Source organism: Bos javanicus, chromosome 25 (assembly GCF_032452875.1).
Source record: "Bos javanicus breed banteng chromosome 25, ARS-OSU_banteng_1.0, whole genome shotgun sequence".
Classification (NCBI taxonomy): domain Eukaryota; kingdom Metazoa; phylum Chordata; class Mammalia; order Artiodactyla; family Bovidae; genus Bos; species Bos javanicus.
Genome location: NC_083892.1, coordinates 25,694,799 through 25,718,124, shown reverse-complemented (window position 1 = coordinate 25,718,124; position 23,326 = coordinate 25,694,799). Strand labels below are relative to the sequence as shown.

The 23,326-nt window shown below is 47.1% G+C and overlaps 1 protein-coding gene across 1 annotated transcript in view; it reads right to left on the bottom strand.

Annotated features, from left to right (window-relative positions):
• SBK1 (SH3 domain binding kinase 1) overlaps positions 1-1,301 on the bottom strand; it is a 54,054-nt gene extending 52,753 nt beyond the window's left edge. The window contains exon 1 of the mRNA XM_061401501.1: positions 456-1,301. The gene's annotated coding sequence lies outside the window, so the exon portion shown is untranslated. The remainder of the gene's footprint in view (positions 1-455) is intronic.
• Positions 1,302-23,326: the final 22,025 nt, after the last annotated feature.

Below are 23,326 nucleotides of genomic sequence, written 5' to 3'. Positions count from 1 at the left end.
GGAGGGCTTCCTGGAGGAGGAGTTATGGCAGCTGGGCTTGGAAGGAGGGGAGCTAGGGGAAGGCAAGTCTGGGCAGGGTTTCATGGAGGGTGAATACAGGAGAGTAGAACGAAGATGAGGTGGGTGGGGCTGATCTGATCTCACAGGCCTTGAATGTCCAGCTGAGTGTTGACTTCACTGTGTAGGAGCCAGGAGTCATGGAAGACTCTAAGCATAGGGGACATGACCACAGGGGGAAAGCACAAGAGGGTCAGTGTGGGGGCAGGATGGGAGAGACAGGGAGGAGGCTGTGGGGATACCCTGGTGAGAGATCTGGGAGTCTGACACAGGGAGGGGGCGGGGCTGGTAAGCAGTGGACAGAGGAACTCAGAAGCAGGATCCCCGGCCCCCAAGAGGCCCCTTCCCAAGCCCTGTGCCCTCACCTTGCCCACCCACTGCCCACCTCGGGCACTGACCTCTGCAGTGGGACCTCTTCCAGCAGCTCCTCCTCCTCCTCCCTGTGGAAACAGACGAAGCAGAAGGCTGGCACATCCTCCTTCCCACAGCGCAGGGGCCAGGCCGGAGGCAGCTCCAGGACGGGGCAGGGGTGGCTGGTGGCGGCCTCGACAGCATCGTCCCTCGTCTGGGCAGGGCTCCCCGAGCCAGCGTGCTCCAGGGTCAGTAGCCTGTTGGCCTCAGGACCCTGCGCCTGCGCTTGCCCACCTGCCACCTGTGCCTTTTCACTCAGGTTACCCGTCGCCTCGGTGAGCGGGAGAGCCTGTGGCTCTATCTGATGGGATCCGCTGTCCTGACCCACGGACCTTCCAGCCCCAGGGCTGGGCCCTCGGAAGCAGCTCCCAGCCACCTGGACTCAGAGGCAGCTGGCCGGTGGACAAAGGTCCAGTAGGGCCCCTCGCCGCCCCTGGTGGTGCCTGAGGCTCCTCGGCTGCCCTCTCCACTGCAGCCGGTCAGAGGCACGACCTGGAGGACAGGCTCACAGATGCCCTGCCCATCTGTTCATCTGGCTGTCCGGCTGTCTGCTCCTTCCCAGCGGGCCAGTACAGGCAGTAGAGGTGGTTTCTCCAAGAAAGTTTGTTCTCCCCCGGGGGGTGGGTGGCATGGGTGGCCTCCAGGAGGGAGGGTCGGGACCTGAAGCTGAAAGGTAGGCAAGGACCAGATGAGGCTGGCACGGTGCCCACGCTGTCCACGAGAAAAGTTCTGGTCCCTGGACTCCTGGCTCCAGTGCCAGCTCGGACTAGAGCTCCCTGGGCTCAGGGCTCCTCCGGCTCCTCCAGCAGCGGCTGCTCTGGCACACCGGCTTGGCTGTGGGTATTAATAGCTCTACATTCACGCTGAGAAGCCGGGAGGTTAACTCCTTCTCTGCCGGAGCTGGGAGGCCAGTGGGCGGATGGCCACAGGGAGCGGAGGGAAGGCGGCGCCTGAGATCTGCCTGCGCAAAAGCCTGGCCTAGCCCCCTCGTCCCCGCTGTGAGACCCTCCTATGTCACCTCCTGCCTGTGAGTGACTGTGCGGCGCTCAGCATCTGGATTTCTATCAGAATGCCCCAGCTGCCTGACCTCACCACGTGAACCTCCAGGAAGCTGGATTAGACTGGGGGCTCAGGGCAGGGTCCCTGGCATGGGCAGGGCACTGAGTTCTAGGGAGCATCCCCAAGACTCCTTCATTTACACATCCCACTCCTGGGGCCCCTTGGCATTCTCTTAACAAACAATAACTGTCACCAAGTATGGGGCCAGTTTTGTCACTGGCTTCCTATGAGATCCCCCACTAGATGAACCATATACAGCCCCAGAGATGGACCACATGCATGGTGTATTCTGCTGAAGAGTATAAGGAGTGGATGGGAGTGGAGGAATCTGAGTAGAGTTTGTTTGCTAGAAAAAATGTTTATTGCAGGACCTCCCTGGTGGTCCACTGGGTAAGACTCCACGTTCCCAATGCTGGGGCCCAGGTTCAGTTCCAGGCCAGGGAACTGAAAGCACGTGCCACACTAGGAGTTCACAGGCTGCAGCTCATTGCAGCCAAATAAATAAATATTTTTTAAAAATGAAAGAATATGCTTGAGCACCGGCTATGTGCCGGGCACTGTGCTGAGCACTGGACATACAGCAACGGAGACAGCAGACACCTCCTGTCCTGGTGGGCTTGCCTGTCACAGCTGGAAGCCACTGGGGCTGAAATTTGGCAGTGTGTGAATTGAGGAAGGCGCTCCCGCTGGGCAGGTGCAGCCTCTTCCACACCCCTCAACCCCTCTCCCCAGCACCCAGCTTGTAATGTGGATCGCAAGGTGGCCTTTAGCCCCACTCACTTCCTCTGCAACTTACAACATGCATAGCCATTCATTGTGGCCCTGGAATCACCAATAACAAAGGAAAAATTCAGCTTGTGAAAACGGTTATGAAAAAAGAAAACAGGGAGAGATGAGGGAGACTAACCGGGAGGTGGTTGGATAGGGTGTTCAGGGCAGACCTCTCACAGGGGTGACATTGGAGCTGTGACCAGCAGGAAGAGGAGCCAGTGGAATATCTGGATGGAAGAAGGGTCAGCAGGTGCAAAGGCTCAGAGGCAAGAACTAGCTGGTATGTTTAAGGAAGAGAGTGAGGAGCAGCGAAGGTCTTTAAGCTGAGTTTGAGCACGAATAGAGTTTCCCCAGGGGCTCAAGAGGTGGGGCATCACCAGCAGAGAGGGCAGAGTTCCTGCAAAGACTCATGAAAGGATGCACAGGGCTTTCCTGGTGGTCCAGCGGTTGAGAATCCACCTGCCAGTGCCAGGGGCATGGATTCGATCCCTGGTCTGGGACGATCCCACATGCGGTGGAGCGACTAAGCTCATGCGTCACGACTACTGAGCCTGTGTGCCAGTAAGTGCCGAAGCCCGCAGCCACCACAATGAGAAGCCTGCTCGCTGCAACTAGAGAGTAACCCCCGTCATCGCAACTAGAGAAAGTCCATGTGCAGCAACAAAGACCCTGCCTAGCCAAAAATAAATGAATAAATCTTTAAGGAAAAAAAAAGGAGGCGGGGGCGGGGGGGATGCATGGTGCCTTGCAAGGCAGGAAGAAGATGCAGGCACGGTCAGAGATGTAGGAGGTATTCATTCCCGAATTGCTTCTCCTGGGGCTCTGAGGAGGAAAGCTGGGTGGGAGGAGGATGGAAGCGGGGACCTGGGCCAGCCGAGGGGCCGAGGAGGTGCGTGGGAGATGGAGCAGCTTAGAAGGAAACATCAGTTCAGTGAACTGACTTCTGCTGGCTGGGACGACAGATCTGGGTCTCCCTGGCCCAGAAAAGGTGGAGCCCCCACAGACAGTTGTTTAGGCTGCACACTCTGCACAGGGCAACCTGGCAGACGGTGAGTGGGGGCTGACATCCAGCCTACCTCTTGCTCTGCCAAGCCTTCCACCTTTAAAACTGTGACCTCATTGGGGGAGGGCACCTTTTCCTCATTGGTCCACTCAAAAGAGTTCCTGTTTCTTATTGGTCAGCCTGAAGAGGGTCTTTTTAAAAGTTAGTCCAGGGATCTCCCTGGTAGTTCAATGGCTAAGACTCTGAGCTCCCAATGCAGGGGGCCGGGGTTCGATCTCTAGTCAGGAAACTAGATCCCACGTGCTGCAACTAAGACTTCGCATGCCACAACTAAAGATCCTGCATTCCACAAAGAAGAACGAAGATTCCTAGCTACTGCAACTAAGACACCAGTGGAGCCAAATAAATAAATATTAAATAAATAAAGATAAAAAAATCAGTCCACTCAGAGGGATCTCTTTTGAATTGGCCTGTTCAGAGGGCACACTTTCATCTAACTGGTTCCCCCAGATGGGTGCCATTTTCCAACTGGTCAATCCAAGGGGAGTGACCTTTTTTTTTGGATTTGCCTAAAGGTACCCTGTAGGCTGGACTGGGGGTGAGGATGACTAGAGGCCCCAGGTCCTAGTATGGGCTCTGTTTGCAGACCTGGTGTGAGCTTTGGTCCCTCTCTACGGAACCACAGATCTATGGACTTAGCCAGAGAAATGAGCCCAGAAAGGGGCAGACTCCCCCGAGGTCACACAATGACACACAACAGAGCTGGGCAGACCTGACTCCCCTCTCAGCACTCTGTCTTCCTAGGTCGCTTGCCTTGGAGACTTGTTTCTTTGAGACAGGAAATGAGAGGGGACAGGAGGACTAGTAGAGATTCATGGAGGAGGAGGAGGAGAGGAGGGGAGGTCAGGCCAGGCCAGGACTCCCGGGGGGTGGGAGTCATAAGGGGTCAGGTGCCCCAGGCCTCTGGGCACCCCTTCCCCCTCCCCTGGGCCCCCTGGGGTTGTCATTTGTGGATGTTAATTATTCATGATGCTGGTGCTTTGCCTGGTTTTAATGCACTCTGATGGCCTTCTCTAGCTAATGGGGAAAATCAATAGGTTTTAATTCTCAGTGGCTGTGAAGCTCTGTCTGTCTCCTGTTTGGGTGGCTGGGTCTGGCTCTTGGGCTGAGGGTGGGGGGTGGAGGCTCAGACCCAGTTCTCAGGAGCCTGAGACTCTGGGTCTCACCCCCTCTGACTTCAGCCTGGAGAGAGAAGATTAGTCATCAGGCATCTCCAAACTGCCCCAGGCATCCTGGGAAGAGTCTGAGCACTGCATCTCAGCCATTTAACCCCCTCCAAGAGGGACTGCCCCGGCACCAGATTTATGGGCCAAAAATGCATCAGCAGGGGCAGTCCCACCAGCTCTGGGGGACTGGAGTTAGGGCTGCAACCCTTGGCACTTAGGGTCAGCCCCAGCCATCCTCCTGGGCTCAGGCTCCGCTCACAGAACTGTCTTAGGCATCAGGGGAGTCTGGCTCAGGCTTCTGAAGAGAAAGTTATATATTCAGGCATGACAATTTTCTGATGGGGTTGATAACCAAGAACATTTATGGAACATTAAGAGCTTGTCCCAGCTCAGATTACACTCTCCCCTGACCTCATGGGTTATCCCTGAGTCAGTGTCCTTTATGAACCCTCTCATTGTCTTGCAAGTGGAATATCTGTTTTGCACTCTATTTGCGTGTGTGTTAATTAGGCAAGTGTAAACATTTATGATGGGTTTCCCAGACGGCGCTAGTGGTAAAGAATTTGCCTGCTAATGCAGGATTCATAAGAGATGAGAGTCGGATCCCTGGGTCAGGAAGATCCCCTGGAGGAGGAAATGGCAACCCACTCCAGTATTCATGCCTGGAAAATCCCATGGACAGAGGAGCCGGGCAGGCTACAGTCCATGGGGGTCGCAAAGAGTCGGACACGATTGAGTGAATACACACACACATAAACATTTACGATATACCGCGGTCTTCATTTTGCTGTTTTTGGCATTTCTGCATGTTTCCAGGACACAGTGAGCCTCCAAAAAAGAAAGAGTCCTGGAACTTCCCTGGTGTTTCAGTGGTTAAAAATCTGCCTGTTGATGCAGGGGACAGACACAGTTCAGTCTCTGGTCAGGGAAGATCTCACATGCTTCGGGGCAACTAAGCCTGTAAGCCCTGCAAGTCAGTGCTCCTCGACTAGAGTCTGTACACTGCAATGAAAGATCCTACGTGCTGCAACTAAGACCCGACACAGCCAAATAAATAAACATTTAAAAAAAGAAGAAGGGGTGGGGGTGGGGAGAGGTAAAAAAAAAAAAAAATAAAAAAATAAAATAAAAAAAGAAGAAGAAGAGAAAGGAAAGAGGCTTGAGATGTGTTCACCTTGGAGAGGCCCTGCCTTCTTCTCTGAGAACCTAGGCCTTTTCTGATGGACTCTGGACCCATGTCTTGCTGGCTGGAAGCACTCAGACCATCTGCTGGGTTCCCAGCCTAGCACCCTGGCCTTCGGAAACCAGGAACCACTGTGAATAGTGACTGCCAGGCCTACAACCTGCCCTGCCTGCCCAGGCCCCATGCCCCTTATTTTCCATTTGGACTCAGGTATTCAGAAGGCAGAGTTCATTCTTCCCTTCAGTTCATGGTGGGGGCTTGCCTGGAGGCTCAGATGGTAAAGTCTCTGCCTGCACTTCAGGAGACCCGTGTCTGATCCCTGGGTGGGGAAGATCCCCTGGAGAAGAGAATATCAACCCACTGCAGTATTCTTGCCCACAGAATTCCATGGACAGAGGATCCTGGTGGGCTACAGTCCAGGGGGTTGCAAAGAGTTGGACACGACTGAGAGACTATCACTTTAATTTTCCCTTTGCCTCTTCAGTTCCTGCACATTGTTATTCTCAGTCTATGCAGACCCCCATCTCCCTTGTTTTGATTCAATTCTCATTGTTTTTCACCCCCAGGGATGGTGAGCAGGCAAAAGCTGCTGGGGTTTATTCCAAACACCCACCTTGTGGGATTGTGGGGAGAATTGTATGAGCCAGTCAAAAAAAGGCCTCCAATTACAGTGGCTCAAAAGAAATCTTCCGACAAATTAATTAAGAGCACATGCTAACGTTTTATTTCAGATTTGCCATGAAGAAAGAGGCTTATGGCCAAGTTGATTCAAGGAGACCTTTCCCTTTCAGAGGAAAGAGACTGCTGAGATATTTGTTGTTTGATTAGAAACAAGAGGAGTGTCTGATATTAGAACATTAGCTCCCTGAGTGACTGACAGCTGAGTAGATAGGAAGCTCGCTTCCTAGAAGAGGTCTTACTTGAATTGAGGTTTATCAGAATATTGCTTAAGCATTTTGCCACAAATGCCAATGTTTTCTCAGAGAATCTTGAGAATTATATCACATGGAGAAAGTTATATCTCAAACCCAGGTTTGTTCCAGGTTTTCTTTATTACAAGTGAATTTTGTTTCTCTTTAGGTAATAGTCTAGAGATAGGTGGTCCTCTAGGTGGAAGCTGGCTCATGGGCATCATGCTGAGTTTTCAGTCCTTAAGAAAGAGGAAAGATGGAGTGATGTAGAAGGGGCTTTCCTCACCTTCACTTGTATTCTGTCAGCAAGCAGTTGGTCCCTTAACTGCAAGGATGACTGGGAAATTTAGCCCCGAACTGCACAGCCATATGCATTTTTAAAAACCGGGGCAGGGGTTGGGTATTACAAAAAGGGAGAAGCGAGAATGGAATCCAGTTTGAAGTCAGGAAGGACTGATTCATAGCTGAGGCTCTGAACCCTCCTTTCTGCTTTCTGCCATAAACTCTGTTTACCAGTCCACCTTTTGATCTTTTTAAACGAAAAAATAGAAGAGTAATCAGTCTGTATTGGTCCAAGAGGACGAAGGTGCCAAGATGTAGATTATATGATGTATGTTTGGATCTCTTAAGAAGAAACTTTTAGTTTTGTCCAAAGGGTTTGAGTATGCATTAAGGAAGGTGAAATGGAAAAAAATGAAGAAATTATTAACTCCAGGGAAAACAAAAAGTTGCACAAGAAAGGAAATGTAATCAAGGTATATTATGTGACTGAGCTGTGAATATTATCTATCAAAGGGAAAGTGTTAGTCCCTTAGTCTTGTCTGACTTTGCGACCCTGTGGACTTTAGCCTGCCAGGCTCCTCTGTCCATGGAATTCTCCAGGCAAGAATACTAGCGTGGTGGCCATTCCCTTCTCCAGCAGATCTCCCTGATCCAGGGATTGAACCTGAGTCTCCAAAGTTGCAGACTTTTTACCATCTGAGCCAGCAGGGAAGCCCATCTATAAAGAAATAGTAATGTAAATAACTAAACTGTTTTAAACAAAAAGGTACCTAACTATATTGGGAGAATGGGGATAGGATGCACATGTGTGGGGACAGGGGGAGAAGAGAACAAAATTTTCACTTTCTATATTAGGAAGTAAGATCAAAAACAAAATATCAAGAAATAGCTATATTAGCATGTTAGTTAGAAAAATGCCCAAAGAATGATCCATGGACAGGTAGCATCAACATCATCCGGGAGAGCTTGTTAGAAATGCAGAATCTTGGAGCTCGCCTCAGACCTGCTGAATAAGAACCTGTATTTTAACAAGATCCCAGGTGATTCATGTGCTCCTTGAAGTGAGAAACCCTGACTTAGAGAATGGAAAAGATAAAAAAAATTTTAAAAAGAAAGAAAGAGCGGCAACCAGAAGGAACGGCTGAAGATTTGAATTCATCGCCTTTAGGAAAAGACGTGGAATACAAGAGGGGGGAGGGTAGGTGATTGCTAATTTTTGATATAAGCCCTGTAGCTCAAACTGTGTCGAAGATTTACATTGCTGAAAAAGGTAAGTCATGTGTGTGATTTAAAATCCCCTAAATATCAAATGGTATACAAAAGTTTTCTCCCACTTGAGACCCCAGCCTCCCTTTTGCCTTGTCAACAGTTTCTAGAATATTCATTCAGGACATTTCTCTGCACATCCAGCCTGTGTGTCTGGTCATCCTGCTTATTTCGTACAGATAAGAGCCCATGCAATGCACTGTTCTGAGTCTTGCTATTTTTACTCAAGAATACCTTGGAGGTCATTTCAGATAAGCACATATAGATCTTCTTAATTCGTTTATAGGTTGCTTTTATAGACTATTACAGGATGCCTAATACTGTAATTTATTTAACCGCTCCCCTACTGATGGGAAATTAGGTTGTTTCCAGCCTTCTTCTGTTACAGACAATGTTGCAATATAAGCATTTTGTAACTGCAGTAAGGGCACAGGCCCTGGATGTAGAATGCCTGGGACTGGAGACAGGCTGCTGCTAAAGCCAGTTATTTAACCTTTCATTTCTGTAGCTGTGAAACGGAGATAAAAATAATGCTGGGATTTCCCTGGCTGTCCGGTGGTTAGAACTTCACCTTCCTGTGCAGCGGGTGCGGGTTTGATCGCTGGTCTGGGAGCTGAGATCCTGCATGCCTCGTGGCCAAAGAAACAACCACCATAAAACAGAAGCAATATAGTCACAAATTCAATAAAAAACTTTTAAAATCGTCTAAATAAAAAATATTTTAAAAATTTAAAAATAATACTTCTGAAAGTGGTTGGGAGGAATTTGGTCGACAGATATTTTTTGAGTATTTACTGTGTGGCAGGCACCATCCTAGGCACAAAGAACTCAGTCATGAAAAAACAGATGAAGACCCCTGCCCTTGTGGAGCTTGTATTCCAGTGATAAGAAACATATAAGATAAAGTAATAAGCAATATCAATTAATAAAATAAGCATATAAGCAAATAATAAAATAAAAAGCAAACCAGCAAATAATTAAACAAGCATATAAGAAATAATAGGCTTGTATTCTAGTGGTAGTAAGCATATAAGAAAGATAGTAAGCAAGATCAATTAATAAATATATGATAAAGTGTCCTAGGGAAGTGGAGCAAGGAAGACAGCTGCAGAAGGCGGTTTGCAATTTTAGATAAGGTGGTCGGGAATGGCCTCACTGGTAAAGTGATGCTTGAGTGGAATACCTGAAGGAAGTTAGTGGTGAGTTATGTTAATACTTGGGAGAAAACCATTCCAGAGAAAGGATCACTGATGGGGAACTCACTGCCTCCAAAGATGGATTCTGGAAATGGGAAGGGCCCCTGTGCCTTCTATGCACTAGCCCTATGTCTACCCCTGGGGACTCAAGCTAAAGAAATAAAATCCTTCCCCTCCGTACAGCAGCCCTTCCAGCAGATGCCAGCTAGACAGCGGCTGCCTCACGCTCCTGTATTGTCATGAGCTGTCCAAAGAACTACCGTGGTACCAGCCACAGCTGAGGAAGCCTGATGGCCTTGGAGATGCGGCTGGATTCCCAGCCCAGCATGGTCAGTCCCTGGCACCAGGGGACTCTGCCTTCAGGTCTGGGTTCTCCTTCCGGAGTGGTATGTGGTGGGGAGGAGGAGCCAGAGAGTGGGAGGCAGGAAATGTTGTCTTTGGGTCAATATACTGGGTGGGCTCAGCTTTGCGGAGAAGTTTTGTGGGCTGGGTGAACTGCCTGCAGGTCTCAGCAAGGTGGGGGTTTCCCAGGTGGCGCTAGTGGTAAAGAATCTGCCTGCCAATGCAGCTGATGCAAAAGACTTAGTTTCAGTCCCTGGGTTGGAAAGATCCCCTGGCGTAGGAAAGGGTAACCAGCTCCAGTAGCCTTGCCTGGGCAATCCCCAGGACAGAGGATCCTGGACCGCTACAGTTGCAAAGAAGCGGACCCACTGAGCGACTGAGCATTCAGCAAGGTGCGTCTTGGACCTGGGAGAGCAGCCCCCTTAGATCTCGATGATCTCTCCTTCTGAACCCAAGTAAGGTCAGTTTCATAATTTCTCCATAGACATCTTTGGGAAAGCAAGCTGATTTCAAGAGGAAGAGGCGCTTGTTTAGAGGCAGCGATGGAGAACCAGGCTGCCGCTGAATTTTATGTTTATTTGTGATGACTTTGTAGGGGGTGATTGACGAAGTGGTGGGAGAGTTTAAGCCCCTCAGTCACCCCTAACCATCACCATTGCCCCAGGGTCAATGTGGGTCCTCAGTCCTCCAGTCCCGAAGTGTGCCTCTAGCGCCCCCTATGGGCAGAGTTTACTACAGCGCGCTCACCCCGGCAGAAAAGTGGCTTGCAGGGAGAGCCTCAGTTCAGTTCAGTAGTGTCTGACTCTTTGCGACCCCATAGAACGCTTCCTTGTCCATCACCAACACCCGGAGTTTACTCAAACTCATGTCCATTGAGTCAGTGATGCCATCCAACCATCTCATCCTCTGTCGGCAACCCACTCCAGTACTCTTGCCTGGAAAATCCCATGGACGGAGGAGCCTCGTAGGCTAGGAGTCGGACACGACTGAGCGACTTCACTTTCACTTTTCACTTTCATGCATTGGAGAAGGAAATGGCAACCCACTCCAGTATTCTTGACTGGAGAATCCCAGGGCCGGGGAGCCTGGTGGGCTGCCGTCTATGGGGTCTCACAGAGTCGGACACGACCGAAGCGATTTAGCAGTAGCAGCAGCCAGTGCAGGGGATGTTAGAAACACAGATTCGATCCCTAGGTCAGGAAGATCCCCTGGTGGAGTGCATGGCAACCCACTTCAGTATTCTTGCCTGGAGAATCTCACGGACAGAGGAGCCTGGCAGGCTACAGTCCGTGGGGTCGCAAAGAGTTGGATACTACTGAAGGGACTTAGCACATATGCGTCCTATGCATTACAAAGTCTAGTATAGCAGGGGTATACTAGTCCCTGGGACATTTCAAATTAGTGAAAAAAAGGCTTATTTTAAAAAAATGGGCTTTTTGATAGTCTTTGAAAAATAGAAATCTGGGCCCTCACTCATTGGATAACTCACTCGTTAAAGCATAGGAAACAACAGATGGATCAGAGATCTCAAAGTTAAAAATAAAGCTATAAACGAATTAGAAAAAAATACGAATGAATTTAAAAAATAATCTCAATGGGAAAGTGTTTTCGGGGTGAGAAATCAAGTTCAGAAATTATAAATTTGACTACCAAAAAAATATTAAAATTTCTACATAGCAAAAACAACCACAGAACACACACAAATGGCCAACTATTTTTAAAGTGTAGTTACAAATGACAAGTAAAAGCTAGTGCCCTTAATAGAATATTCGCTCTTACAAATCAGAAACAAAGGACCATGAACTCAATAAGACCAGGAGCACAGTCTGTGAACTGGCAGTTTCAAAACAAAGAAAAAACAAACAGCCAATAAGTACATGGGGGAAGATATCCAACTTCTCTCATCCCCAAAGGGTCTCTGTGTTTCCTGTTCATTTACCTGGAACACTTCTCTAGGTAGCAACATCGCTTTGCCACAGGGGCCCTCAGGTTTGTGTCACTCACGTCACTGTATTGTCTAAGGACTGTAAATGACCAGGAGCCTGAATTTCACAGTTATTTAAGCTGGGGAGGCCCCTGGAAGATCATCTCTGTGAAGTAAGGCCAACAGGGACCAGGCTGTGCAAGCGGGTGAAGGGTTTTGATTTGATCCTAAGAGTAAAGAGAGGCTAGGGACAGGGACAGACTTATGACTTGTAAAATTCCCTCTGGCTCCTGGGGGCAGGATGGGGGTGGGGAACTCACGTGGGAGATGCTGTCGTGTCCAGGCTAAAGGTGACAGAGGCCTGGAGCGGACTGGAAGACATGGATGAATGTGAAAGCTATGTTGAGGGTAAATCTCGGGATGTGGTGAGGCTGGAGGACGAGGGGGACTTCTGGGCTCCTGGCTCATGTGTCTAGACTGGCAGTGTCACTGAAACAGGGAACATGGAAAGAGAATTGGTAGGAGCATCAGGTGGGCAAGCTTAGCCTCATGGGCCCTGCGGGTGTGGGAAACATCTGGGTGGAACTGACGAACAGGAAGTTAGATGTGCAGAACCGAACCTCAAGGGTGGGTTTGGCCAGATGGTGATTAAACTCAGGGAGTGAGTGACATCAAGGAGGGTTAGTGTGGAGTGAGGGGAAAAGAGGGACTAGGACCCCACCTCGGGGAATGCCCACGTTTAATTGCCACAAAGAGGGGGAGGAGCCAGGAATGAGAATGAAGAATGGGAAACCTGGTCACAGAAGTCAGCTTTTCAAGATGCAGGGAGGCAGGGTGAGTGTGAATGCTGCTGAGAGGCCAAGAGTGGTGAAGACTGAGAAAAGTTCCCCGGGATTTAATGTCGCTGGCAGAGGCAACCTCAGGGCTGGGATTCTCAGCTTCGGCCCTGTGGATGTTTGGCCTGGATAATTCTGTGTTGTGGGGCTGTCCTGTGCCTTGGAGGGTGTTTACAAGCAGCCCTGGCTGATGAGGTGGCAAATGTTTGAACTTCCTTTGCCACTCCCTTTTTTTGGGGGGGGCGCTGCGCTGCGCTGGATCTTTGATCTTTGCTGCAGCACATGGGATCTTTAGTTGTGGCATGTGAGATCTAGTTCCCTGCCCAGGGATTGAACCCGGGCCCCCTGCACTGGGATCTCAGAGTCTTAGCCACTGGACCACCAGGGCCCTTTGCCATTCTCTAATAGGTGAGAAATAGCCTCTCAGTGTGATTTTGATGTACATTTCTTTCATTATGAGTGAACATGGCATCTTTTCATAGGTTGAGGGGAAATTTCTCTTTAGAGATTCTCTTTTTTTTTTTTTACATTTTTACCCATTTTTCCTATTGATTCATTGGCCTTTTTTCTTATTGACTTTAGGAATTCTACAGACTAGGCAGAAAATCCCTGCATTTGTGATATGAGCTGCAATAATTTCCCTTAGCATGTCATTTTTCTTTAAACTCCTGTGAGACAAAAGAGACATAGGCCCCTGTGTATATTTCCGATAGGCTGTGCAAATTGGTACAATTCTTGTGATTGGTAATTGTTACTGTCTATCAGACGGGGGAGCCTGTTGGGCTGCCGTCTATGGAGTCGCACAGAGTCGGACACGACTGAAGTGACTTAGCAGCAGCAGCAGCAGAATTACAGATGCCTGGGCTGGGGGACAGAAGGATTGGGAGTTTGGGATTAGCAAATGCAAGCTATTATATATAGGATGGCTTCCATGGTGACCCAGGTGGTAAAGAATCTGCCTGCAGTGCAGGAGACCAGGGTTCGATCCCTAGGTCGGGAAGATCCCCCGGAGAAGGAAATGGTAATCCATTCCAGTATTCTTGCTTGGAGAGTTCCATGGACAGAGGAGCCTGGAGGGCTACAGTCCATGAGGTCACAAAGAGTTGGACATGACTGAGTGACTAACACACACACACACACACATACACACACACACACTGAATAGCAGAGGCAACTGTGTTCATTCTCCTGTGGTAAAGCATAATGGAAAATATTATGAAAGAGAATATATACACATATAACCAAATCATTTTGATATACAGCAGAAATTAACACAACATTGTAAATCAACTATAGTTCAATAAAATTTTAAAATTACAAGTGCTTTTATCTTTTGATTAAGAAGTCCCACCTCTGAAAATTTATGCTACTGAGCAACTTGGCACGGATGAAAATATGTGTGTGTGTGTGTGTGTGTGTGTGTGGGTTATTGTTTCTGTTGACCATTTTTCTTACAAGACTGGAAATAGCCCAAGAAGCCATCAAAAGGGGACTGATTCACTGCATAAGAATTTTTGATAAGAAATAGAAAGACTTATCAAGCTTTTAGAAATTACAGCAGAGGAAGAATAAGATCGTATGAAATTTGAAAATATAAATATTATCATAGTTTTAAGCAACTTGAAGGTTGTTGGGTTGAAATTATTAGTCATTCATTCAAATAATAAACATTTTATGAATACTTGCTATAGACTTTAAAAAGACTGAATCACTGCTATAAAAAAAATGAAAGTTTCTATGTATTGTAGTGGAAAGATCGCTGGGATACACTGTTTGTGAAAAAAAAAAGCAAGAGAAGAAAGAGTATATTTAGAGTGCCATCTTTTGTGTAAGACACAGGGGAAATGGGAAATAAGAAAATATATTTTATTTACATTAAACAAAGCACTGAAGGGAAATAGTAAAAAGTGATTACCACAAAAGGTTGGGACACAGGGAGGCTGGAGAATAGAAATGACAAATAGAAATTTATTTTGTTTTTAGCATTTTTTTTAAACAGTAAATTATTTACTCAAAACAATTAATGGGATGGATTTCACTTGAGAGAAAGTGTTGGAAATATAGAAGAGAGGGGTTCTCAAAAAAGTAGGAGGGTTGGGGGACTTCTCTAGTGGTCCGGGGCTAAGACAGTGTGCCGCCTACGCAGGGGGCCCTGGACTTGATCCCTGGTCAGAGAACTAGACCCTGCATTCTGCAACTAAAGTTCCCACGTGCTAGAAGAAAGATGGAAGATCCCACGATCTGGAGCAGCCAAATAAACAAATTAATTAAAATAAATTTTTAGAAAATGTCTTAAAAAAAAGAAGGTAGGAGGGTTGGGATTCAAGGCCCAGGTATAAACGTAGGGGTTTGCCTCAGTTTCACCATCTGTACCATGAGCTAACCACGAAGAGCACTTAGCACTGAGTTTATTGAATGGAACTCTTGCTTCTCCTCTGAGGCCCTGAGTAGGCCGGCTGCAGAAGCCAGGTGCGGGACGAGACCTTGTCCATACCTCCTCCAAGTGCATCCTGGGAGGACAGTCAGCGGTCAGTGCAGGGCCTGAGGGGGTCCCAAGCCTCACCGTGGGAGAGGGAGGGAGACCGTGAGTGAGGCCGAGGGGTGGGGAGGCTGCAGGCCTGCAGCCGTCACTTCACGAGTCCACCCACACCCTTCTCCAGCTCCACAAGCCCACGGTGGGGACAGATTGGCTCTAAATTTAGCTAAAAAGCAGCCCCAGGGGGAGCTTGAGAAGCAAAACGCACAACGGCAGACATCAGCAGGTTAAGCCCCTTAAGAAAGGAGAAACCGAGGCTTCACAAAAGAAGAAACCGAAGCTCAGAACGGGCAGGAGGCCCAATTACCCAGAGCTGCACAGCAGGGTGGGTCTGGCCCCTGCTGGCAAGTGTGTGTTCTGGAGTGCTGTCTCCCTCCCCCACTTCATATGTTGCTTTTGAACTGTGGTGTTGGAGAAGACTCTTGAGAGTCCCTTGGACTGCAAGGAGCTCCAACTAGTCCATCCTAAAGGAAATTAGTCCTGGGTGTTCATTGGTAGGACTGATGTTGAAGCTGAAACTCCAATACTTTGGCCACCTGATGTGAAGAGCTGACTCATTTGAAAAGACCCTGATGCTGGGAAAGATCGAAGGCGAGAGGAGAAGGGGACGACAGAGGATGAGATGGTTCGATGGCATCACCGACTCAATGGACATGGGTTTGGGTGGACTCTGGGAGTTGGTGATGGACAGGGAGGCCTGGCGTGCTGCAGTTCATGGGGTCGCAGAGTCAGACACGACTGAGCGACTGAACTGAACCGAACCCCAGAACCGTAGAATGTCACTATGTCTGATGCACAGTAAGGCCAAACAAAGTATCAGAGTTTGGAACAGAGAAAGGTTTTATTGCAGGGCCATGCAAGGAAGGAGGTGGCTTGTGCTCCTCAAGCCCACAATTTCCTAAAGGTGTTCAGGAAAGCATTTTTATTTTTATTATCATTTTATTATTTATTTATTTATTTGGCCTGGCTACTCGGCAAGTGGGATCTTAGTTCCCTGACCAGGGGTCAAACCCGTGCCCCCTGCAATGGAAGCATGGAGTCTCTTTTTTTCCCCTTTTAAAAAATTACTTATTCTTAATTGGAGGATAATTGCTTTACGATGTTGTATTTGTTTCTGCCATTCATCAACATGAAGCAGCCATAAGTATATCCACGGCCCCTCCCTCTTGAACCTCCCTCCTACCTCCCATCCCTCTAGGCTGTCACAGAGCACCAGGCTTAGCTCCCTGTGCGCTACAGCAGTTTCCCATTAACTATCTATTTTATACATGGTAGTGTATATATTTCAATGCTACTCTCTCAATTCGGCCCGCCCTCTTTTTCCCCTGCTGTGTCCGTAAGTCTGTTCTTTGAGTCCTTATTCCTGCCCTGCAAATAGGTTCATCAGCATCATTTTTCTAGATTTCATATATAGTGTGTTAATATATGATATTTGTTTTTCTCTTTCTGACTTACTTCATTCTGGTAATAGGCTCTAGTTTCATCCACCTCACTAGACCTGACTCAAATTCGCCCCTTCTTATGGTTGAGTAATATTTCATTGTATACATGTACCATAGCTTCTTTATCCACTCATCTGTTGATGGACATCTAGGTTGCTTCCATGTCCCGGCTCTTGTACATAGTAATGCAATGAACATTGGGGTACATGTGTCTTTTCAATTATGGTTTTCTCAGGATATATGCCTAGTGGTGGGACTGCTGGTTTTTAAAGAAATCTCTGTACTTTTCTCCATAGTGGCTGTGTCAATATACATTCCCATCAATAGTGCTAGAGGCGCCTCTTTTCTCCACATTCTCTCCAGCATTTATTGTTTATAGGGAAGCACAGAGTCTTAGCCACTAGACTGCCAGAGAAGTCCCAACAAAGCATTTTTAAAGGCAAGGTGAGGGAGGGATGTGGTTGGTTGTTGCAAACTTCTTGGTGTTGGAATCCTTTGTTCTTGCAGTTGTCCACATAAGTCAACTCAAGGTGTTCCTGTAAACCTCTAAGGAGACAAATATTATTCTCTGTCTACAACTTTTTATGTCTGTATGAGTGGAAAAGTGTTATACTCTTAAAGGTCAGAGTGTTGAGAATGGGCTGTTCTCTATATTTCAGGCAATAAGCAACATCCTTAACTGGAAGTAAAGGCTATAGAACACAAAGGTTAAAGTAAAAGAAACGGGTCTAATATGGAGTCAGATTTGTTCTTCCCTGTTACAACTGTATTTGGAGATGGTGTCTTTAAAGAGGTAATTAAGGTAAAATGAGGTCATTAGAGTGGGCTAATCCAATGACTGGTGTCCTTATAAGAAGAGGAGATTAGGACAACACACAGAGGGAAGACCAAGTAAAAACAGGGAGAAGACAGCTGTTTGTAAGCCAATGAGAGAGGCTTATTGACAATCCTAAATTTCTAGCCTCCAGAACTCTGAGAAGATACATTTTGCTGTTTGAGCCACCCAGCCTATAGAACTTTGTTATGGTGCTCAAGCAGACTAATATAGTTAATTTTCCATTCATGTCAAATAAGCCTGGAGTAGGGCAGTCCAAGATGGTATGGCCATGTCACAAAGACTCAGACTCCACTTTTACTTCCACTGTCTATTTTCAAGGTTACTTCTTGGACCAAGATGGCTGCTGCAGCTGCTTTATTCCAGGCAGCATAAAGGAGGAAGGGATAAAGGGTAGGTCCCTCCCTTTTAAGGCAACTTCCTTCAAGTCCCATGGAGCAGTCTTGATTACATCTTATTGGCTGTTGCTTAGTCACATGATGATACCTTGCTGCAAGGGAGTTTGGAAAGTGTGCTAAAAGCCAGGGTTTATTCCTAAGGAGCAAGGGGAGAATGGATGCTAGGGGAAGCAACCACAGACCATGACCTCAGTCCATGTACTTACTCACGGGTACATGAAGAACTTTCTTTGCATTTTCTGTATCTTAGCATAATTTCTATTGCAAGCCAGGATGGCACTTACATGTCACTGTGTGAATATGTCTAATTTCCTGGGTGGTTTTTGAAATGCCCAGCAACAGTGGGTGATATCTGTCCTGAAGTCCTCTATCTATGTTGTTGTTGCTAAGTCACTAAGTCGTGTCTGAATCTTTTGCGACCCCATGTGACCCTCTAGACTCCTCTGTCCAAGGGATTTTCGAGGCAAGAATACTGGAGAGGGTTGCCATTTCCTTCTCCAGGGGACCTTCCTGACTCAGGGGTCAAACCCATGTCTCCTCCACTGGCAGGCAGGTTCTTTACCACTGAGCCACCAGGGAAGCCCTCTGTCCATGTCGGTGTGTCCAAACATCAGCTCTCAGGTATCTGCCACTGACTTGTCCAGGTTCTCTTATTTCTGTCTGTGAGTTCTGGCCTCTTCTGGACCATCCTGAGGGATTCTGTTGCTCCAACATTCCAAGAATGTTGCCTGCATTCTTTCCACCTGCCCTTGGGCTTCTCAAAATCTCTTTCTGGGGTCCTTCAGGAAGTTGAGTTCAGGGCCTCATCCCCAGAGACTTCCCAAACTCTCTTTTTCTTATTACCGCTCTTCTGCCTCTCTCTCTTTTGTCCCATACCTCAGGGGAATATTTCTGATCTGAGGTTTGGCAAGCCTCTATGTTTCTCCAATTAGAACTTAAGCGACTGGGACACAAAAGCCAGATTCATGGCTTTTTACTGCTTTCTACCTGCTCACATTCCTCTCTTGAGGTGACAAGCACAGGCTTTGACTTGACAGCAGGAAAGAAAAAAGAAAATATCAGGAGATAAAAAAAAAAAACAAACAGGTTAATATCTCCAAATATTATCCTGCCACATGTTCAGTAAACTTTCCTGTGGTTGACACTATTTGGCATTCCTCACCTGCTTCTCTCTTGCTGTTGCCACTACACAGTCTAGAAAGGCTAAATGTTTTCTCTCCTAGCCTCTCTTACAGCTTAAGGAAGTCTTTTTTCTCAGTTCTCATCAATAAGATGAGAGCAGAAGGCTGCTCAAGGTTTACAGGAAGGCTTTAACTTTATTAAAAAAAAAAAGGAGGGGGGCAGATGTGGCTGCCACCACCATCTCTTTCCCTCTGCTTCTTACTTAGAATGTGAACACAATACTTGGAGCTGCAGCAGCCATCTTACCACCATGAAGGCAAATCTAGGAGAATCGGAGATGCTGTGGAGCCATTTAGCAGCTGAGTCTACATAGCATCACTTATTTACTATTAAGCAAGAAAAATGTCTTTGTATCTTGCTGCTGAAAGCACTTCTAATGTATATACTATTGCTTCCTTTCAGTTCAGTTCAGTTCAGTCACTCAGTCGTATCCGACTCTTTGCGACCCCATGAATTGCAGCACGCCAGGCCTCCCTGTCCATCACCAACTCCCGGAGTTCACTCAGACTCATGTCCATTGAGTTAGTGATGCCATCCAGCCATCTCATCCTCTGTCGTCCCCTTTTCCTCCTGCCCCCAATCCCTCCCAGCATCAGAGTCTTTTCCAATGAGTCAACTCTTTGCATGAGGTGGCCAAAGTACTGGAGTTTCAGCTTTAGCATCATTCCTTCCAAAGAACACCCAGGGCTGATCTCCTTCAGAATGGACTGGTTGGATCGATCTCCTTGCAGTCCAAGGGACTCTCAAGAGTCTTCTCCAACACCACAGTTCAAAAGCATCAATTCTTCAGCGCTCAGCTTTCTTCACAGTCCAACTCTCACATCCATACATGACCACTGGAAAAACCATAGCCTTGACTAGATAGACCTTTGTTGGCAAAGTAATGTCTCTGCTTTTGAATATGCTATCTAGGTTGGTCATAACTTTCCTTCCAAGGAGTAAGCGTCTTTTTATTTCATGGCTGCAGTCACCATCTGCAGTGATTTTGGAGCCCCCCAAAATAAAGTCTGACACTGTTTCCACTGTTTCCCCATCTATTTCCCATGAAGTGATGGGACTAGATGCCATGATCTTCATTTTCTGAATGTTGGGCTTTAAGCCAAGTTTTTCACTCTCCACTTTCACTTTCATCAAGAGGCTTTTTAGTTCCTCTTCACTTTCTGCCATAAGGGCGGTGTCATCTGCATATCTGAGGTTATTGATATTTCTCCCGGCAAACTTGATTCCAGCTTGTGTTTCTTCCAGTCCAGTGTTTCTCATGATGTACTCTGCATATAAGTTAAATAAGCAGGGTGATAATATACAGCCTTGACGTACTCCTTTTCCTATTTGGAACCAGTCTTTTGTTCCATGTCCAATTCTAACTGTTGCTTCCTGACCTGCATATAGGTTTCTCAAGAGGCAGGTCAGGTGGTCTGGTATTCCCATCTCTTTCAGAATTTTCCACAGTTATTGTGATCCACACAGTCAAAGGCTTTGGCATAGTCAATAAAGCAGAAATAGATGTTTTTCTGGAACTCTCTTGCTTTTTCTATGATCCAGCGGATGTTGGCAATTTGATCTCTGGTTCCTCTGCCTTTTCTAAAACCAGCTTGAACATCAGGAAGTTCACGGTTCACGTATTGCTGAAGCCTGGCCTGGAGAATTTTGAGCATTACTTTACTAGCGTGTGAGATGACTGCAATTGTGCGGTAGTTTGAGCATTCTTTGGCATTGCCTTTCTTTGGGATTGGAATGAAAACTGACCTTTTCCAGTCCTGTGACCACTGCTGAGTTTTCCAAATTTGCTGGCATATTGAGTGCAGCACTTTCACAGCATCATCTTTCAAGATTTGAAAGAGCTCAACTGGAATTCCATCACCTCCACTAGCTTTGTTCATAGTGATGCTTTCTAAGGCCCACTTGACTTCACATTCCAGGATGTCTGGCTCTAGGTGAGTGAGCATGCCATCGTGATTATCTTGGTCATGAAGCTCTTTTTTGTACAGTTCTCCTGTGTATTCTTGCCACCTCTTCTTAATATCTTCTGCTTCTGTTAGGTCCCTACCATTTCTGTCCTTCATTGAGCCCATCTTCCTTTAAGTTAGCACAAATGAGCTTCTCTTTGTTGTTGCAGCTGGTCCCTAGGCAGTGACAGTGTCTTAAATTCTGGGCCATGCGGATGCAAGAGAATTCCTAACCACCTTCCATCATGTTCAGCCCAGACCCAGTCAGCAGTTCTGTTTCTGGTGTTCCCAACACTAGGCTCTATGTTTCAAAGTGAGTCACGTGGGTAAGTAAATGCTGCTCAGCAGCAATGAGTGGAAAATCTTGGTTCTTCAAGTAGGCTGAAGGGTGGAGATAGTCCACCTACTACTGTCAACCTTGGGACCCACCACACCTCCTTGGCCTTCTTTCTGGGAAACAGAGGGCCCATTCAGTGAGTATCTGAGGAAAATCCAGGCATTTCTAATAGGGTCTTCTCTAGGGTGTGTCGTGATATGTCAGGCAGGTTCCTGACTGCTCTAGGGAGAGGTCCCAGCCTTTATGAGAGGGTAAGTCCTTTTTCGAGCCCCTTCCTTCCGCACCCTTCCTCAACTGAAGTCATCAAGGCCTGAAAATAGAGGGCTGACAGAGTACAGATATGGTCAGCGGTGAAGCCTGTGTCCTATCTGGAACTTAAATCTGCCTTCATACAGCTCAAGAGTGATGGCTCAAGCCAAGCCAATCTAGAATAAGCCCTCAGACTCTTCCCAGAACAATTCAGGAGGAAAATCTTTCTTTCCTTTAGAATTATTCCTGAGAGGATAATAGTCTGGAGCAATCAGGGTCTACAACTAGAGGAGACCCTGGCCAAGTGCAAAGCAAAAGTGAAGTAATAGAAAGATAGTGGATGCTTTTGAGTTGTAGTGCTGGAGAAGACTTTTTGATAGTCCCTTGGACAGCATGGAGATCAAACCAGTCAATCCTAAAAGAAATCAACCTTGAATATTCATTGGAAGGAATGATGCTGAAGCTGAAGCTTCAATACTTTGGCCACCTGATGCAAAGAGCTGAGTCACTGGAAGAGACCCTGATGCTGGGAAAGACTGAGGGCAAGAGGAGAAGGGGGAGAAAGAGGATTAGATGATTGGATGGCATCATCAGCTCAATGGACATGAGTTTGAGCAAACTCTGGGAGATAGTGAAGGACAGGGAAGCCTGATGTGCTGCAGTCCCTGGGGTCACAAAGAGTTGGGCATGGTTGAGCAACTGAACAACAAGAGAAACCAAGGATGTGGGAGGAGCCTCTGGATCCGGCTATGCCTGAAGGTTACATGCACCTAAACTTTTAAGAATACATGTGAATCAGAACACACCACTGTTTTCTTAAAGCTAGTTTGAATTGCTTTCTCTCATACAAACTAAAACCATCTTGAGAATTTCAGCTCATGATGAACGATGTGGCATGTAGGCAGCTAGGCTGAGACTTAAGACCCACACTGTCTGCTGTCAGACCCGTTGCAATGCAGTGATTGACCAGAGCCTGATTCCAAAGTGTCCCTGGGAGAATTTGTGAGCACACAGCTTCTCCTGATGTTTGAGCTCTGCTTTGTCCCTGACCATTTGACCTTTGTCCCCAGACCATTGGTTCTAGCCCAAAGTGCATCCCTCAGCCCTCCACACTTATCTGTGCAGTGCATTTGGCACTAAACTGTGTACCATTGCATTTGTTGCTATCCTGAACGAGTCTTTGAAAGTGAAAGTCACTCAGCTGTGTCCGACTCTTTGCGACCCCATGAACTATACAGTCCATGGAATTCTCCAGGCCAGAATACTGGAGTGGGTAGCCTTTCCCATCTCCAGGGGATCTTCCCAACCCAGGAATCGAACCCAGGTCTCCCGCATTGCAGGTGGATTCTTAACCAGTTGAGCCCAAAGGGAAGCCCAAGAATACTGGAGTGGGTAGCCTATCCCTTCTCCAGGGATCCTTCCTGACCCAGGAATCAAACTGGGGTCTCCTGCATTGCAGGCAGATTCTTTACCAACTGAGCTATCAAGGAAATTTCCAGGGAACTGGTTTTTAAATCTTGGCAAACTTGGGCTGTTCTTAGCTTTTCTCTTTTTATGTGAACTCCTCCAGGCCAGGTACTGGTTTTTAGACAGCTTAGGGCTCTGCACACAGATGGAACTTTTGGATGACAGCATTGAACAATGGAAGAGACACTGGCTTTGAATCCTGGCTTTGCCACATACTAGCTGGGTGACCTTCAGCCAGTTACTTAACTATTCTGAGTCTTAGCAGGGTTACTGTGAAGACTAAATAATAGAAAATATCACTCATTTTTTCTTCATTCAGTAAATACTTATTGAGTGCACACTCTGTGTCAGGTATGGGGCCAGGGGCTAAAAATACAGCGAGTGAGTGTATCAGTCAAGATATATTTTGAAAAATCTTTAAAAAAATATGTATTTGTTGCTGCGTGGGCTTTCTCTAGTTGTGGCAA